Consider the following 14,644-nt stretch of genomic DNA (forward strand, 5'->3'; position numbering starts at 1 on the left):
ATAAATTACAAAAGCAAGGATTAAGACAAAGTAACTTCTCAACATAAACATCAGGGTCAGGTTCAAATCCAAATCTCCTGATTCCAAATCCAGGGTTCTTCTCGGTGAACCACATGGTTTTATGTTCAGACTAATGGCCTACTTCAGCTGAAGAACAGGAAAAGAAGCCTTTTCTTAAGGCCTGAGCTGCTCATTAAATAATACTTTAAACATGATATGGATTAGCATAACTTTTTTTGTCATCCCTTGTTTGGGCTTACTTCACTCTCATCTGCTTATTTTATTTGATGTTCTCAATAATAAGTGACAGTCACTTGGGTCTTTCAGCCATCATCTGCACAAATAAAACCTGACACAGCTTTCATAAAAAATGTCAATAGTATATCAAATTCTCCCAACGTAGTCCCCACGCAGCTGCAGCAACTGACAGAAACAAAAACTGCCTTCAACCATAATTTATACAATCATAAATGGAATGAAATGTTCTCCTTAAAAAACCAAGCCCCAGTAACCTGTAAACAAGATGACAAATCACCAGTGAGCTGCTTTTCGGGCTCTCCTTAACTCCTCTGGAGGTCATTGGAAAAGTTGTTTCCAATTTCCAGTTGATCTACTTTATAAAGAAAGTAGGTATTTCTTTGTGGGGAAAAAACTTTAAAAAACAAGGTTTTTCTCTCATTTTGAAAATAGAAAGATGTAGAATGCAAACATAGGAAAAAAGACAAAATATTATGACTCTTTCTGATGCTGATTCTAATAAACTAGATCACTAGGAAAAATACTGGGGATAAAAAAAAAGGTCCCCCCCCCCAAGGAACTGCTTGGGATCATTGAAAGAACAATGAAATTTCTCAAATACAATTCTTTTCTTCCAATACCAAGAGTAACTGAAGGTCTGGTCAAAGATAGTTCTCCTAATGGATTAACTTAACAAAGAGCAATGTCAAATGGTCATAAGCCCGAAAAGAGTTCTTGCAAGAGCAGTCTTCCTTGTCACCATAGTAACTTTCTATTGTTAGGGCTCTTTTTTGGTTTTTACTCATTTTACAAATTTGAACTCTGCTCCTGGGTACAGGGAACACTGTCCCAAGCTTCTTGCACTGCAGGCGAGGGGTCTGGTTACTGGGTTTCTGGGCGAGGGCCTTTGTGGCTGGTGGCTTGCCTACTGTGCTGGGGAGGTCCAACCTAGTCATACCTATTGTGTCCTGGATCCCATTTATCTCGGAGCCCAGTAATATTCCATTTTATTTCTGTACTATGATGTTTTCAGCTATTCCTCATTTGATGAGCATCTTTGTTTTTATTTCTTTGCAACCACAACAAATACCTATGCTCTGGTACTTAGTTATTGATAGGGTATACAGGGAGGATTAGCACGTCTCATGTGGGGACTGCTGAGCCCTTTGCAGAGTTGCTCATACAAATTTTGCATCCACCTTTCACCCCACTCTCACCTGTGGCTACAAGAAGACGTAGCCTGTGTAGCAGCCATACCCTGGTAAGCCATCTCAGCAGACTGGCTAAACTAGGTTGAGGTAATTGACAAGGCTTAGACCCATCTGGCAAATTAGAGGGATGTGTACCCTAAGGATATGAAGAATTGGCAGGTGAAAATAATTTGGTCCAATAGCTATGGAGTTTAAAGTAGACTCTGTGGAGTATTTTGAGCCTGATAGACATTGAAAATGCCAAGATCATCCACTGCAGCCCAAGCCGTCACTTTTCTCTTGCCACTGGACTTTGGTGATTCTAAAAGAGAGGGGGGCTGATGATTTTGTGCAACTCTGCCTCAAGTAAATCCTGCTCACGCGCAAGTCAAGACAGCACACCATTATGTCATTGGTCCTCTTTCAAATGAAGGATGAACAACAACAGCAGTTATTGATAACTGCATAGAAATGATATATTTGTACAGAGTTGTAACAGGAGACCTAAGTAATTTTATACTTAAAGATTAGTTTCAGAGAATGAAGACTCATTTAAGGTGATCAAGGATATAATACAGATCAAGGAATGGAGAGTAGAAAGATATGTTTAATATACTTATTTGAAGCTATTATATAATCAAATAACTGAGAAGTGCAATAAAGAGGAAAGAGCACAACACCTGGAGTCACGAGGGAACTGTACTTAATTCACAGCTGCATTAACTGGCTGTGTGATCACAGGTTACTTACTTCACTTATCTGAGATTCAGTTTCCATAGCTGTAAAATTGATATAACAATTTCTATAAAAATACCTCATAGAATTGTTGTGAGGTTGAAATGAGATCAGGGCAGGTAGGTGGCATATTTGATGAAGAACTATCCCTAGATTCAGGATGATCTGAATTAAAATCCAACCTCAGATATTTATTGGCTGTCTGACCATGGGGTAAATCACTTAACCTCTGTTTGCCTCAGTTTTCTCATTTGTAAAATATGCATAATAATAGCAACTACCACCTTGAATTATTTTGGAGATAAAATGATATAATATCTATAAAGTGCTTCCAGGTTGGTTCTAGTTAATAGGGGCTAACATTACTAGAAAATCTAATTATACTGGAATTTGTAATAAGTGGAATCAGAACACACATGGTGGGAGGCTGAGGAGGGATTAAAAAGTTCAGGTTTTTGGATCCTGTATTCATAATGGAAGAGAAAGTTATCAGAACTAATTCTAAGTTGTGAAGGCATTTGTTTGCTCTGCTTAATTCAAGTCAGAACTAATAGACCTAATTGTTTTAAATGGACATTTTCAAGAGTAGGCAGGCTTCCTTACAAATATATTTTGATAATGAATAGAATAATGATCATAGCCTAATTTAGAAGTGATTATTAACTATAAACCCAAGTTATTTGATCAGAGAAATTCAAATTACAGGATGCATGGCAATTAGCATAGGTACATAATTTAATAGCTGGGAAAGTTTATTCCAGGCAAGGCAGGTAACATTGTTAAAGAGAGAGAGATGGGGAGCACAAGATGAGGATGTGAAAATGAAAATAGCCCATTGACTGTGTATATATGGGAATGTGTCAGGAATGATATGTGGTAGGTAAAGATGATGCTATGCAAGATCGTATTTATAAAAAAAAAACCCTGAACACTGTACATAGTATAAAGATTCAGAACACATAAGATAATTTTATATTCAGGAAGTAGATAAAAAAAAGGGAATGGATTCTCAGCTCTTCCCTCAAATTTATTGCCTGGACTTGTTGTTGCAGTCATATCCCAGAGATGGGATGGTGAAGCCTGACATCAATTCATTTGGCAGCATTTGGCACCTGGTGACCAGGGTCGTATTCACCTCAGGCAGAGTGGACATCGGGGCTAACAATGACCCCCTCATTGACTTCAACTCAATGGTTTATATGATCCAATATGATTCTACCTATGACAAGTTTAAGAGCATTGTCAAAGCTGAGAATGGAAATCTGGTGATCGATAGAAAAGCCATTACTATCTTCCAGGAATAGGATCCTACCACTATTGAATGTTGAGATGTTCAAGATAGGTATCTCACAGAATCTACTGGTGTTTTTACCACCATGGAAAATGCTGGGATTCACCTGAAGGCTGGAGATAAATACGGCATTATCTCTGCCTTTTTTGCTGATGCCTCTATGGTTGTGGTGAGAGTGAACTATGAGAAATATGATAATTATCTTAAGATTATCTGTAATGATTCTTCTACCAACTGCTTGGCCTCCTTTGTCCCTTTGGCCAAGGTCTTTCATAAGAACTTTGATATTGTGAAAAATCTCATGACCACTGTCAATGCTATTAGGAAGATAGTAGATTGCCTTTCTGGCAAGTTGTGGTACTGTGGGCACGGCACTTTCTAAAACATCCTCCTTGTTTCCATTGGTACTGCTAAGGCTGCAGGCAAGGCCATACCTAAGCTGAATGGGAAGCTCGCTGGCATAGCCTTCCTTATTCCTACTTCCAAAGTAGCTGTAGTAGATATGATCTACCTCCTGGAGAAATCAAAGAAATATGATGATATCAAGAAAGTGGTCAAGCAAGTGGTAAAGGGTATCTTATGCTACATAGAGTACCAGGTTATATCCTGTGACTTTGACAATGATACTCACTCTTCTGCCTTTGATGTTGGTGCTGATATTACCCTTAATGACCATTTTGTCAAGTTTATTCCCTGGTAGGACAATATGTATGCTTATATTCTTCAGACATTAGTCATAGCCAACTCTTTATGACCCCATGTGCTGTAATATCCCTGTGGTCTTCTTGGCAAAGACACTGGAGTGCTTTGCCATTTCCTTCTCCCATGGATTAAGGCAAAGAGAGGTTAATTGACATGTCCAGGGTCACACAGACAGCAAATGTCTGAAGCTGGATTTGAACTCATGTCCTCCTGACTTTAGGCCTAGCACTTATCTACTGAGCCATGTATGTAGCTGCCTCAAATATGGTTGTAGCAAAGCATGGCCTCCAGGAAGCAAAGTGGAAAGCCATGGATCGTCATCTCCAACCAAAAAAGGAGCTCCACCACTGAGAAATGCATATCCTTAGCCTATTTTCATATACTAGAGTTCCCCATGCCCCATTCACGGTTCTTGTCTTAAAGCACTCCAATAGTAAGGTGGAGAATCATGGATGTTGGATGCTATCAGTAAAGTCACTATATTTGGTGCAAAAAGAAAGTGAAAGTTCAAAACCACTATCTGAAATGTAATAACTTGTGATATAGAAAAGCACGTGATAGCTGGCACGTATATTGTGGGAGAAAGACATGTTGATATTAATAAGTTATCTTCAGTGCCAAAAAGCAGCACAGTATGGACTTATGCTATGGTGGGGTGGGAGGAGGTCAGGGCATTGTTGTAGGACACTGAAATCTAGAGGGCAGTAATAGCACAAACACTCATTCAGTAGCTGGAAATAATTGAACTTATGCCAAATAAACAAGAATATTTAGTCAAAATAGGAAGCTACTAGATATTTTCCTAGGGGAAATCATTTATTCCTTTCAAGCAGGTGTATGCCAAGTGAGCGCTGTTGTAGCCCAGACCCTGTAATGGGAACCATTAGTCTAGGATTACAGCCTCCCATTGCTCTCAACTGAATTTTTCTTAAAAAGTTAATTTAATATCATGGTTCATATTGCTTACCTTGGGGACAAAATTTGCTAGTTACAGCTCTGGTGAATGTAGATGAGGGTAAATTAATATTTATAATGAATACATTTTTGTAAATCTGCTTTCTATGTTTATTGTTTGTTGTTTTCCTTCCTCAACTTTTCAACATTTTTAAAGTACAAACTCCATAGCAACATACAATTAGATTTCAAAAAATTGATTAATATGAGTGTCTCATAAATTAAATCCTTATAGTAGAAGTACATGCAATGACATTGAAAAAAAAACCTTTTGATCCATGTCCATTGACTGTTGAAGATATGAATTATGATATTCCTGCTTTGAAATGGGTCTGCAAATCACCAATATCATTCTGATTTAGAAATATACCTGACAAGAACTACAGCATGACCTTTATTTGCTAAAAAACAGATTTAAGGAAAAACACGTATTTCAAATTAAACATTATTCCTCTTGTATTTCAACTAATTACAGTCATAGCTGAAAGATATAAAATAAATCTTGATATCGTAGAAACGTGAAATGTCTGACCCCCTTATCTGAGAACAAGTTTGCTATCTGGAATGTTAGGAAAACTCACTGTTTGACTACTTTGATTTTATTAATAAGGAGACTTAAGGAAAGCTTAGCTTCATGAGACAAAAAATGATAAGATAACTTCTGTCGACTTAACAAATTTTGTTTAATTGTCCATCTAGTAAGAACAATAATAAAGTCAGTAATACATTGAAAGTCATAGATTGTTAAAGGAAAGGCCAGAAATCACTTAACATAAAGCAATCTTGGTAGAGCATCAACCTGAATAGGGTGATAACTTCACCTCTACTTTGCAATCTTCTGTAAAAACAATAAGAATTGTAGCAATTAATGAGAAAAAGGGCATAAATATGACCCAATTGAGAAAGACAACATACAAAAGAAGGCTGAAAAATCAAGGATGGGGGTGAGTGGGATTAAAGGGAGTGAATAGCAATGGATGAAGTATGTGTGGAAGGAACAATCACTGCATTTAGGAGGTGAAAGAGAAGAATGAGTCAGAGATGACTGAATCATTTTCATGGGGTTGGACAGGTTAGGAGTATAGTGGTGCTTTCAACATAAATCATATAGCAAAGAGGAGGAACTTGCCTTGAGGAAAAATGTTTTTTTTTCTTTTTTGAAGGTTTTTATTGTTGTTGTTCAGTCTACTACTACTACTACTACTACTACCACCACTACCACTACCACCACCACCACCACCATCACTACTACTATTACTACTACTACTACTACTACTACTACTACTATTACTACCACTATTACTACTACTACAATTGAGTTATTTTTTTAGCCATGTCCGAATATTTGTGACCCCATTTGAGGCTTTCTTTGTGAAGATATTGGAGTTATTTGTCATTTCCTACTACAGCTCATTTTACAGGTGAGGAAACTGAGAGAAATACAGTTAAGTGACTTGCCCCTGGTCACACAGCCAGTAGGTATCTGAGTCTGGATTTGAACTTTGGAAGATGAATCTTCCTGACTCCAGGCTGGGCACTCTTTACACAGTGCCACCTCTCTTTTGAAGGCTGTTCACATTTAAAAAGAGAGGCTAGCAATGGAAGAGATTACGTACACAACACATTGAAGCAAATGGACACAGTGGCATGATGTCTGATGTACCCAAAGATCACAGTTACAGAGGTGAAACCTCACTATAAGATAAAAAAGCAGGGAAAACTGAAAAGCAGTTTGGCAGATACTAGGCATAGACCATATCTCATGCCAACATAAGCTCCAAATGGGCACATAACTTAGTCATAAAGGATAGGAAGATAAAATAGAAAATTTTGAATATACAAAATTAAGAAGCTTTTCAAGTTGATGCAGTTAAATATAGTGCAGTTAAAAGTAAAAGAAAAATAAACAACCAGGGGAAATTTTGTAAAACATTTTCCTGAAAAAAGTCTTATTTACAATATGTATAAGGAATTGGTTTAAACTTATAAGAATAAGAACCAATCTTAATTAATAATGGTCAAAGAATATGAACAGATAAACTTCTAGGGAAGAAATCCATGCTATTAATAGTTAAAAAAAAAATAGCTCTATGCTATTAACAATAAGAAAAATAAAAATAATAAAAAATTCTGACAATTTTAAACAATAATTCGTCTGTTAATGCCATCTAGGCAATACCTGCTTGGCTGTTTAAAGTAATTCTGTAGGAACAAGGAAAGGGAAATTCTGTGCAGCCTTTCATTCTCTCATTTGCTCAAGGGAAGAGACAACTTTTTTTTTTTTTACTTTTCTCTATCAACTCAATCCTTACTCCTATAAGATCAACAAAAGCGAACAAACAGAAAAATCACAAATGTTGGAGGGTCTTCAAGAAAGCAGTCACATTAGTGAACTATTGGTGGAGTTGCAAATTTATCCAGATTTTCAGGAAGGCAATTTGGAACTATGCCCCAAATGTCATGAAACTGTTTGGAGCCTCTTATCAGCAATTCAACTATTAAGTTATTACCCCTAAGATTCAAGAAAGAAAAAAAAAGGCCTTGTATGTGCAAAAATACTGATTACATCTCTTTTTTGAGGTAGCAAATTAGGAGGAGTAACCATTAATTGGGAAATGACTGAACAAATTATGGTATATGAATGTAAAGAAACAGTTCTATGACAAATGATGAAAAGTCCAGTTTCAGTGAAACCTGGAAGACTTGTATTACTTTGGGCAAGGTCCCATTTCATATTGATAAAATTAAGTGTTTGTACCCATGAGGGGCCTAGATGGCCTCTAGGACTCCTTCTAGCTCTAAGATTAATATTATCATGCCCAACAAAAGTACAATTTCCTAACATCTTCCTCTTCTACCCCATTCCAATTATCCCAACCTTCTGGAAACCTATGGATCCAGTGAATGTTTTAGATGCTCTTCTCTGTTTTCCCCTACCCCAAGCCCCATCAAAAACAAGCAAAGATATAAATATTCAATCAATTTTAATCTTAGGAGTCAATGGTAACAGATCACATTGCAAGCACTCCAGAGAAATTATATATGCCACAAAAGACCAAGAACCACTACACGTGGAGAATTTAAGGTGGGGAAAAACAAAACCTGTGACTATCATTGAAAACATGAAACCCATCTTATGTAAATTTTTAGCAAGTGCTGGTTACATTAGTGCTGGCAGCATTGTGTAGGTCTGTGGTGGGGAAAGAGAGCAATAGTAGACCATTAGTTTTAAAGCTTGACAATATTTTGCTATGTGCATTAGTATATATGCTTGTGAGGTTTTTCTGAAGATGGGAGCCATAAATTGGGTGTATGTATGTGGGGAAGAAATAAAAGAAAACATCTTCATCTGATCAGGTTTCAAGCTCATAAAACACAATCACTGCAGCAATGATGCTCCCTGATTTAAAAAAAAAGTAAGAGAATTAGGGTTTTCCTAGACTATAGATTTGAGAAAGACTTGATCTTTCTCCTTGCTTCCTTCTTCCAAATCTTCTTCCAAATGATCCCAGAGATGTTCATTGCCTCAAAGTTCATTGCTGAAGTTTTAAAGAAATCTCTGTTCAAAAACCTTAACTGTTAAAAGAAAATTGTTAAAAACTGTTAAAAACCCACTAAACCCACTGCCAATTAAATAAAATCCATACTCTTATACTAAATGTTCTCCACAATTTGAAATCTATCTTTATAGGTTCACCTTTAAGTTTCTCACATTTTAAATAAATAAATAGATCAAAAGATAATCGAATGAATGAATGAATGATTCAATAAATAAGCTGACACATAAAATAAATACACAGATGAATGAATAAAGAAATAAAAACATGAATTAATAGACAAATGAATAAAAATGGTCTCTTACCCTTGAAATGCCATCTCTTGATCATCAATATAACTCTTGAAATGCTTTGGTATTATGTCATATATTATTCACATTTATTTATAATTGCTACTATTTATATTGAATGTTAAGATTTGCAAAGGACTTTACAAATGTTATTTGATTTTATACTTAAAACAACCTTGGACAGTAAGTCTAATTATTATCCTCATTTTATGCAGACAGGAATGAGGCTAAGGGACATTAATAGGTCATATATCCCAGAGTCATATAGCTAGTAAGTTTCTGAGGCTGAATTTGAATCAGAACTTCCCAATTATAAGTCTAATGCTCTCTCTCCACTGTGCACCTAGCTCCCCATGTTGTGCCACACCCCCCATCATAAGTAAAATAAGAAGAATAATGTATTATAGATTTAGAACTGATCAGGGCCCTAAAAGTCATCAAGTACAGTCCTTCATATAAGCTTTGTGGGGGCAGGTACTGTTTTCATTTTTGTCTTGGTATTTCCAGCATCTAGCACAGTGCCTGCCACAGAGAAGCACCTTTGCATCCGATGACTGAATTTCAAGGAAATCAAATATTTGCTTATTGAACTTCTGTCCTGTTCAGTTCTGTTCTGTTCAGTCATTTTAGTCATGTGTGACTCTTTGGGACCCCACTTGGGATTTTCTTGGCAATGATAATAGAGTGGTTTGCCATTTCTTTCTCCAGATTATTTTACAGATGGGGAAATGGAAACAAACAGGGATAAGTGACTTACCCAAGGGTCACAGATAGTATCTGAGGCCAGACTTGAACTCAGGTCTTCCTGATGGTAGACCAGGTACTACGGAGCCTAGTTGTCCATATCCTCCCAGACATAAGTCAAATATTTCTTCCTTCTGGAACTTAACACTGATCTCCCAGATCTTCCCTTCTACAGATTCATACAGCAGAACTCTATTTCCATCTGTCTCATGTATATGTACATTTAGGTGAAGGATCACTGAATTTATCAGCCTTGGGATGCTCTAGTATGGGAACTTCATCCACAGATTGAGATATAACATATTTCTGTGACTAATAATGAATTTCCTGAGCTCATTGAGGTTAAGTTACTTGCCCAGCATCATGTAACTTGTATTAGAAGATACAATTTGAATTCATACCTTTCTGACTTCTCACCTAGCACTCAATGTACTAGTGTGGGATACATATGCTCTATCCTCTGCTATATTGTATGCTCTTGGAGGCATGGCAACTGTATCTTATTTTCATTGTATCTGCTTAGCAAGTTGCCTTACATATAATAGGTACTTAATCAATATTCTTTGATTTGGATTTGTTGAAGCTCCACTAAGGATTTAATTCAGAACGGTTTACAGCAATATCTCTTCTACTGGTCTCTAAAATCCAAGCAAGGAATCTTAATCAAATAAATCTTTTGTCCATAACACCACAATGCCTCAAGAAAATGCCAGGGAAAAGGACAACACAAGCAGATGCCTAATCAATTAGAAAGGGCCTAGTTATCCCTCTGGTACTCGATTGACTGAGCAAGCTGGTTTTAGCCAATTCGGACACCAGGAAAGATGAGAATTAAAAAAAAAACTCATGCCAAGGTAGAACATGAAATTGAGAGAAGGCAGTCTGTAGGTTCTGGGGAAAAAAAATCAGAAAGCCCATGTGGGAAAAGAGAACTGAGAAAAACTGACAGTTCAGAAAAAAAAAGGTAAAAGAAGCTGTTATTCTCTTGAAACACGCTGCCATGAACATGGATTGCTATTGACATGTTTGTGTCCATTTTACATTGTCCATCTTCCCTCAGTCTTTGAGAGTGAAAACACTGGTGAAGATTGCAATCCTCATTATCCAAAAGTCAAAGTAGCCTTTCATGGTCAAGAATGTACTCTACCCTTTAAACAGAGGTGAGTATGGAGAGGAAAACTGGATTAACAGAGTATAACCACATTAGTAATGAATTCACAAGACTTGAAAAGAAATTCAGAAAGCCCTCTCAATCTTTTCAAACCTATACGTGCCAAAACCACAAGATATGCTACTTCCATGTCTTCAGTGGAAATCACTCCCATTTTTTTTCAAAAGCAGCAATGGGGTTGAAATTAAAAGCTCCAAATGAGAGGAACCTGATGACATACATTTTATTTTCATGGAATCATATATTTTTTGTATTATGTTTTTAATTAATGTGACACCATGAAGTTCACCGTAATATAACCAATGTACTTATTCCTCCAAACTTATCTATACGCAAAATTAATCAACAAGTATTTATCAAGCACCTACTATATTTTGGGCACTGTGATAAGTGTTGGGCATACAAAAAAAAATGCAAAAGATAGTCTATACCTTCAGAGAGCTTACGATCCAACTTTTTAAACTTCTGCTATCAGGAAGGCACTGGACTAGGAGATATACTGAGGATATATTTTTAAAAAATAAAAAATGTTTTCCTCACCCTCAAGGAGGTTTAATTGTACCATGGAGATGAACTTTTGTCTTTTCCCTAAGTTTTTCATGTCATTGTGGTATGAACTTAGAAGTGGTGTCGATGGATCAGAAAGCATTCCCAGTTGTGTAATTTTGGTGGGAAAAATTCTAAATTGCTTTTCAAAATGATTGGGTCATTTCTCAGTTCCACCAACAGTGCAGCAATGTGATTATTGTACTGTAATCCCTCTAATAATGACTATTTTCTTCCTTTGTTGTCTTTGAAAATCTGATGAGTATGAAGTAGGACTTCAGCATTGTTTTGATCACTGTTTCTCCTACCGTTACTTGGAGCATTTTTTAAAACTGTTGCTAGCTTATGTTTATTCTCTTGAAATAACATATTTATATCCTTTCGAGCATTTTTCTATTGGAAAATGCCTTTCTTCTCATATTTGTATAATTTTAATCTGGTATTCATATCAATTCTCATATTTGTTTTAGATTCCTGACCTTTAATAGAGAGATGTGCTCCAACAACTTTTCCTACAATTAAGTATTTCCCTTCTAATTTATGAAATTAAAATAATATATTTAATCATTATCCCTATCTTGCATTTAGTCAAGAATTCTCCCCTTTTCCAAAATTGTGAAAGGTAGGCCACATCTTCTTGAAAGTTCTCTCTCAGTTTCCTTAAACTTGAAAGTTCATGGTCCTTGCACTACTTAGGAAGCATTGTGGCACAGTGGAAAAAAAAGTATTGCCTTTGGCATCAGAATGCCTATTCTACCCCTGATACTACCTCTGAAATTTATCTAATCATCTTGGGTCTTAGTTTTCTCATAAGCAAAGTGAGGGAGTTGGGATAGATAGCCCCTGAGGTAAATTTTAGCTCTAAATTTCTGATAATTTCGTGTCTATATATTCTGATGCATTTTATTATTACTAATGTGTGTGGATGGGCCAGGGAAGGTAAGCCTTTATACAATCCATGACAAGCAAGTTGCATTTTAATGAATGAAATAAAATATTTCAGTTGTGGAGGGGGAAGAATGACATTTCAGCCAATGGCAAAGATATAAGAAAAGGCACAAAGGTGACTTTTGGACAGAGACAAGATCCTATAAGATCAAACTCTAATAATGAACTGAAAGACTTTTCCTCTGAAAGTAAATGGAATCGGTTGTAGATTTAGAGCTGCAAGGGATCTTAGTAGCCATTCACTTCAAGACCTCTATTCTATGGGTGAGTCCAGAGAATTAGAGTGACCTACCCAAGGTTACATAGGTAGTAAATGATAGTGAAAGGATTGAATCTTGGTCCTGTGAGTCTAAAAATTGTGTTCTTTCCACCATCCTGCACTGTCGGGAGGTGATTTTCTAGATACCCGTAATATCACTAAGATATTTCTTTCTTAATTGTGTAGGCATGTGCTCCAGCAATAGAACTCAAATGGCCTTAACTGAGGAAAAAGCTGACTAATTTGAGCTATACTTAACCACTTCAAATATCTATAATTTTGAACAGTATGGTTTATACTTAATTACTTCAAATATTTGTAATTTGGAGCAGTATGGTTTCTCCCTTTATTGACACAGTGTTGACCCTTTTGTGATGTTGTAGACACTTTAATAGCTATAATAGTTGAATAGTTTAATAGTTGAAAAAGCCATCACCATATAGCCAACCTGGTGATGAACCTAGTTAGGATACTGCTACCCTGGCAAATATATTAATTATCACAGGCTTGTATGTTGAGCATTTCAGAGTCCGGTATACTTTGTATATCTTGAAAAACAATGAAAGGTATTAATAAAAATAGCTAACAATTCTACTCATATATTTCAATTACCAACATTAGTGGAAGTCACAAGCCATCTGTTTTCTTATTCTATGTCTTTCTTAATCTCTTGCAATATCCACCAAGCTCCTATCCAGTGAACTGGAGACTTTGCTCTAGGTTTTTTTAGTTTGTTTGTTTTTTTGCTCTAATGCAGCATCTAATAATAAACATTTGGGAATAGGCATGATTCCTTGCTCAGGCTCTGAAGGCTATGTGAATCTCTGCCTTCCAAATCTGTGCAGAGAAGATGTTCTTCCATGGGTTGCTCCCATATTTAATACACTGCATTTCCTGACTCTGAACATGTCCCTCTGGCTGTCCCTCATGCCTAGAATGATCTTCATCTATGCCTTCTACTTGCCCTGGCTTCTTTCACTTTTTGTTTTCTTGCTGAAGTCTCACCTTGTGCGAGAAACCTTTCCCAGTCCTCTTTAATCTTCATGCCTTACCTCTGTGATTACTCCCAATTTATCCTGTATAGATCTTCTTTCTGCAAAGTTGCTTGCATATTGTCTTTCCTATCAAATTGTGAACTCCTTGAGAAAAGGGACTGTCTTTGCCTTTCTTTTTACCCTCAAAGGTTAGCACAGGAAAGCATGTAGCAGTGGTTCCATAAATGCTAGTTCACTGAAGTCTACTAAAATAAATCCAAGTCAACAAGAATGAACCAAGTGATTTGAATTTTTAGGGGACTATGAATTCGACCATTTTGAAAATCATAGTTTGAGTAGATCAAGGTAATTTTTTTTTGCTAACAGTGATCCTAAGGGTAGGATGAATCATTGCCTCCAGATTTGGAGAGATTTCTCTTTTGTCTGTAAAAGCTTTAAGAAGCAATAATCTAAATAGCTCTTTTGTATGGACTTAAGTAGGAGGTCAACTTTACTTGTTTGATTCTTCTTTTTTCCAAAGTTCAGCAAGTTCCTCTAGAGGCAGAACCTTTTGAAGGACAAATCCCAAATTCCTTTACACAGATGAATTCCCACTTCCTTGACTCCTTATCTTTTCTACTTCTCTGGCAGAGGGGAGTGTGGATGGCAATTAACTGGAGGCAACTCCTTTAAGAAATCATTGTGTAAGTCTGGTATTAGCTTGGCTTACATTTTCTCAACTGCTTTTAAATCAGCACAGTTCTGATGCAGCTTCTCTCACCCACAACAGAATTAGTTCCTTGGCTTACTGTGTAGCCACTGTTACTTTTAATTTGTGTGCTAGGAAGTACTCTGACAGCAAGGAATCAATATTCTTCTGAGTGAAATTGACATATGCAAGAGTCTAGCTGCAGAGGGAGCATCTGCATCCAGAAGTCGAATGCTGTTACATCCTTTAGCTTGCCTTGCAATGGAGTTTTTTTTAAGAAACAGGTCAGTATCATGTCTACCAGTTTCCAGCAAAACTGTATGTATGCACTTGATAC

At 36.5% G+C, this 14,644-nt stretch overlaps 1 pseudogene; it reads left to right on the forward strand.

Annotated features, from left to right (window-relative positions):
• The first annotated feature begins 3,253 nt into the window (after positions 1–3,253).
• LOC110204836 (glyceraldehyde-3-phosphate dehydrogenase pseudogene) lies at positions 3,254–4,207 on the forward strand (annotated as a pseudogene).
• The last annotated feature ends 10,437 nt before the right edge of the window (positions 4,208–14,644 follow it).

This window comes from Phascolarctos cinereus, unplaced genomic scaffold (genome assembly GCF_003287225.1).
Source record: "Phascolarctos cinereus isolate Bilbo 61053 unplaced genomic scaffold, phaCin_HiC Scaffold_4;HRSCAF=312, whole genome shotgun sequence".
NCBI classification, from domain to species: Eukaryota; Metazoa; Chordata; class Mammalia; order Diprotodontia; family Phascolarctidae; genus Phascolarctos; species Phascolarctos cinereus.